Here is a 6,031-nt window from a genome sequence, read left to right as displayed (position 1 = left end):
CCAGCCACCATGAGAAACTTCCACTGACAAAAAGCTCAGTCTCAAAATCAAACTGAGTGCTAAACCTTATCATGAACTTATCTCAATAAACCATAATCAAACAAGCAACATACATATAGCTTGTCATTAATCCAAGTAGTCTAATTTTTATTTATCTTTGCTTCTCACTGCCTCCTTCCTACAACAGTTCTGTGTCAGGAGGACATTCATAACCACAGGCACTTCCCAGGGCTGACACAGGTCAGCTCTATGCAGTCAGAAGGATGCAGGCAGTGCTGAGAGCTCGAGGACAGCAGACTGGGAGCAAGGCAGTGAGTGAGACACTTTGCAGGAGTACTGAGAGAGCGGGCACTCAGAAAATTCAGCCCATTTTATAAATAAGTAACTGCTCAAGACAAGAAGCAGAAGCTGTGGTAGTAAATATCTGCTTGCTCTGTATCAGATTAGGACACATTACACTCAACATCACATCAGCACATCAGCCTGCAGTTCTACTCTTTGCCACTGCTGCTGTCCAGGAACTGTTAATCTCTCTGACTGCTGCTGCATTTAACCACTTACCTCCCTAAACTCTTCTACCTTTATATAAAACTACATTTTTTTTCCATTTCCCATCACTGGTACAAACAGTACACCACACCTCCTGCTTAGGAGGATCATAAGTCCTGCCTTTCTGCAGCTTTACCATTCACGGTGGTTATCATTGTGCTGGAACTTTGAATCAGTGTTGAACTTAGGGTGTTTTCTATTTAAAAACTACAAATTACTTCCTACTTCTGAAGGAATAGCCAGAGAAGAAACTCTGATAATAAAGCATGTTCCAGCAACTAAAACCTAATTTGGATTTTATATTCCACCTGTTTTCACTCCCTGAATCAAAATAGTTCATGCTACAAAATCTTCTTACACAGTGGGACCTCTCCTGTCAGTACACTGAAACATTTGATGTCTCTGTTTTAAGTCCTGTGTAATCGCTGTAAAAAACATCAGTCAGCAGAAACAATACGAAGTTACCATTAATCTCAGCCTCAGACTGGTGATTCCTCTTAAGCAGAAGTTGCAGGAAATAAATGACAGAAAAATTCCTCAGACTGACAGTTCTGTCTGCCTGGGATCAGCCACCCTTTCCATAGAGGATAGAAAAGCTCCTTTCAGAAGTGCTGAGTACAACAGCTGGCAGAACTGGCTGTCAATATTAAGCTGTCAGAAGCACTTCAGGAAAAGAGAAGTTGTCTGTTGCAGTTACCATACTTTGCTGTTGCATACGTAGCTTGTGGGTGGCAATCACTTCTTTCAGGAGATGCTGTTATACCTACTTTCCCTCTTACACAGACATCTCCCCTTACTCTTCTCTAGACTTTTTTGTCCCTTTTGCATTCATTCAGTGCATTCATTTCTGTTTCAGACCTTTTTGCACCATCACACTTCTCATGTCCTTTCTGTACCTGGGTTGCAACTTTTCAGCACTAGTTTTGCTTGTCCTTGATATGATCTTCCCATATCACAGTATTTAAAAACCTAAATCTGCTCCTACTCCACCACAGTTAACTTTCCCCTGTGGTAGCCCTAGGTGATGTTAAGGGAATAAAATATAAATTAGATACCTCATGTTTTTAATTAATATACCACTGCAGTTCTCTTAATACTACAGCTTGTGGTCTCTGGTCCATGTGTAACTGACCTGTTCCCTACAGCTAAGCCTTCTGCATACTTGAATAGAACACTACCTTCTTGGTTGGCATCCATTTCAAACATGCTGCCATACAGAAGAAGTTGCTAAAGACTGCTGGACTGGATGCCACAATAGTGTGTGAAGTTTTAATTTTACTTTACTTGGAGTAAAGAGGTGCAGGAAATGTATTTGCAAGTGCAATATAAAGTGGTAAATAAATCATAGAATCACAAGGTTGGAAAGGACCTACAAGATCATCAGGTCCAACCATCCTCCCATTACCATGGCTACCACAAACCACTAAACCACATCTTGTAGCTCCTCATCCAGACAAATAGTGCTCATCACGCTGCCCCTATACCTCCACACCTCCAAAACACCATTGAAGTGCTGCCTGCATCCAGGATGAAATACTTTCTTTATCTTTGTGCCATGATGACCTTTTCAGCCCTCTGTAGCAGTGCTTCCATACAACTCGCAGCTTTCCTAATAATGTTGTAAAGGGGAATTTCTAATGCCTAATTTGTGTATTTGAAAATAAGCACAGCTTGAGACCAAAGGGAATGCAAATATATTATGTCCTTCCACGCTGTTCTATTCACAGTTTACACAGATTTCACAATGAGATGCAATTGCAAATGGTAATACTTGTGATATGTGCTGCACAGACATGCCACAGATAAGCTATCTAGATAGGCAAATGGAAAAATACAAGTTAGGATAAGTGTTCACCACTGGCAATGCACCAGATAATTAGTGTATTCTGCCATGAAAACTTCCACTTTAATTTTCAGTTCCTTCCCTCTGATTTTACTCTCCTCCTTTTCCTATCTTATTTTCAGGATTCCCAAACCTTCATGCAGAAAATGTGCCTTCAGCACACAGAGAAGAAAGAATTCTCTGCTGGGATATTGATCAGTCACTGTGGCTTTGCTGGTCCTTTTTCAGGAACAGGTGTCAGCAGAAGCACAGCTGGAGCACTGCAGAAGGACTGACTGCTCGTCTGTGTTGCACAGCTCAGTGCCACGTTCAGGTGGGAGCCCTGAGTCCATCTTTCCCTCTTATGAGCTCCAGGTAGGCTCACTGTGATTTAACTCCACTGCCTCCTGCAAGTAGCCAGTCTTTTCAGTGTAGTCTTGCTGGCTACCATCACTGCTTCTTACCTGAAGGAATCTTTCAATTCCAAGCATTCATTCTCCCAGGTTCTACAAAACCAATGTGCTAAAGCCAAGAAGATCCGTTCTCCCAAATGCTTGCTACTGCTGTACATCTCACAGTTACTGATAAACCAGATAGTGTATGATTAACCCACCAATATTAATGTTTGAGTGTTGTTTAAACCCATGCCAAGACCTCTCTCTTTCTCACACTTCTGCAAGAAACAAATCATTTTTAACTAATTCTGCCTATCTTTTACTCAAAAGTAGTGGTAGCACACAGTACTTGACTCTCACAGGGAGACTGATGGGGCTCTACACATATTTTGAAGTGGACCAGTGAGTGTAATTCCATTCAATAATTCTGAGGACTTCAATTCATTTACACAATTATGATGAAACCAGGAAATTTAACTCTAACATTGAGTATTTAGCGCCATAGTAACATCCCACAAATGTGATAGAATCATTATAAAACACAAAATCAAGGAAAACTAGGAAACTGAAAATAGAACCAGCCATCATGCTCAGTGTATCTTCATGCCTGTCTCCTCTTCATATGGGCCACCAAGTCCATCTTTGGGGGGAATCTTCAATCAGACACCTCGACCATCAGATGCTGTGACTGAAGGATGTTTCAGCTGGACAGGATTCCTTGGTTTTGGAATGCTTTTCCTATTTATCATGGTAAGTGAATAACCAATAATGTTAATGACTGGTCACTAATGTTTTGAATGTGATTCCAGACACCAGATGATGATATACTTAATTGTTCACACGCTTTAATCAGCACTGTAGTGGTTAGATTTCTAGTCAATGAAATCATGATCAGTGATTCAAGGAGAATCAAGAAGAATCAAAAGAAAATATTTATCTTTCTCTGGTTTATTTTCAGGAAAACCTTCATTCTTCCTGCTTCCTTGTTTTTGCTGGGACCTTCATCTACCTCCTCCTTTCAGAGAGAAAGGATACAATTATGAATATAACAGAAGAATTTGCCATTTTACATTTTAGGATGAGACTTCATTCCATTACAGGAAGTACTTGTGAGGAACGTACCACCTACATCAGCTTCTACCTGGTCAGTAGAAGACCTGTATTTTTAGTATGTTAATTAAGGACTTGAATGTTTGTAGAGTGCAAGATGAATCGAAGGCAAAATATTTGTTTGCTATTATTGGAAAATATTTGAATACTCCTTCATAGACACAAGTGGAATCTACATCAATGGAAGCCACTCTCATCACCACAAAAACTTGACAGAAGTTAGTAACGAATAGGTGGTCATGACACAAAATATGAGCTATGCTGAATTTATAGATTTCACTGATGAAATATTTTGTTCCTAAAAGTCTCCTTTAGTTTCAGATATTTTGTTTTTCAGAACATCGCATCTAACCTAGGATAAACCACTGGGCTCCTCTCAGAGCAGAGTGAGAGGACAATGCGTTGTAAATAGGATTTCTTCATCATGGAATTAAAAAAGAAAGAAAAAAAAAAAAGAAAGAAGTCAGGCCTGATTATTTAGGTGAAAGTAGAAATGAGTCAGTCAGCTTTGCATTCCTGCTACAACAGAGCAGTTTTGTTGAGTCACAAGGTATACAATTATCACAGCCACAGTTACTCATTTGGTATTCTGACTTGTAACCTGCTTCCCACCACTGTGAGCAGTTCTGTTGGAGTGTAACCACCTGAGCCAGCATACATGGAGAGAACAGGAGGAGAGTGTTGGCAGAATGTTGTGGTCATTTGTAAGTCTGTAAGGTTTGCTCGTTTCCAACTGCTATTAATTCCTGTAGGAGAACCGTAGTACGGGACAACTATCAAGAAGCACAAATACAAAAGATGACAGCAGAGTGCAGTAAAGGTGATATACACACAGGACACAAGGAGAAGCCAAGAGCCAATCCTCACTGGACTTATTCTTTAGTAAAAGTCTCCTGACCACGCTGACTCTTAAAATTGCTGATAAAATGAAACAGTACTATGCTATAAAATCAAGTGTAACCCAGAAAGGCCGGGAAGACCCAAGAATGTCAGAGAAACATTACCGTGAATTAGTGGAATTGCTGCTATTTGAGATCCTCAGCAATTATTTTGCAAGGAGAGTAGGAATCACACAGAAAACCCTACACTTTGATACGAATTGAGAACATGTATGTATGCAATAAGCAGGAAACATTACAATTTTAAAACAATTTCAAAAATGAATTAATAGCTATGCTGCTTCTGTTTTTGTACAGTCAAAATGCTACTCTTATTGGTGTTCAAGAGAAAACACAAAAATGCTAAATCATTCTAAATGCTATTGCAAGCCAGGAAAAACAGCTTTGCTATGCATTGTATAGGAACACTTGCAATTACACACGTAACTAAGGTTTTATTATTAACATCTATTTTCTTTTCTTTAGACTCGCTGCATTTGCAGTAAAATCCTCTGTCAATAATTGCATTCTGTGTTTTATGAACTAGAAGTACAAGTCCTGAGGGTGAGCTTAGGAATTTACTGATGGCTCCAACATGACCCCATTGTCACACCCACACTCAGCCCAAACCTTGGCAGTGCAGGAAGGTCCCCTGGCATGACTCAGAGCAAGCAAAAGACGCTGAAAGCAGGAATAGCACAGGACATCAGACATACAAGAGCCCCAAGCAAACCTCCTTCTTCCAAATGTGATCTCTAGAAGAAGCCAAGTAGAGCCACAGTTCAGGCTTCATCTCACCAGTGTGGAGCAGCTGGGAACCAAAGGTGACTTTCCAATGGATCAGTGGATGCACCACTGGATTTGGAGCTGTTCAGTGTCTGTAATGCTCAGAGCTGAAGCCTGAGGGAGAAAGAATCCAGCTGTGCCACCCTACTTCAATAAGGAGTATTTACTCACTTTGATTACTCTCATGAGGAAGTAGATTTTAGTTACTGGCTGGTTCAGCATGGAGCCTTCGGGACCAGGTGATCTATTTCAAAAGCCTCTGCCAGGGCACAGCATCTCCTGGTGGCTTCTCATTATCCCTGGACAGAACCCTCATAACCATAAGACAAGAACTGTTTTCCTTGGAACGGTCTAAATGGTACATTAGTCAGAATAGCTGAATTAAGCTTTGAAATTTGCTGCATCTATCTTAAGCCCAATGAAGAGCTGTGTGTTTGAGAATTCGCCTATTTTTTTCATCTAATAAAAGCTATTTACTATACCAGTGAATT

The sequence above is a fragment of the Excalfactoria chinensis genome, chromosome 16 (genome assembly GCF_039878825.1).
Source record: "Excalfactoria chinensis isolate bCotChi1 chromosome 16, bCotChi1.hap2, whole genome shotgun sequence".
Classification (NCBI taxonomy): Eukaryota; Metazoa; Chordata; class Aves; order Galliformes; family Phasianidae; genus Excalfactoria; species Excalfactoria chinensis.
Note: the sequence above shows the minus strand (reverse complement) of the source record.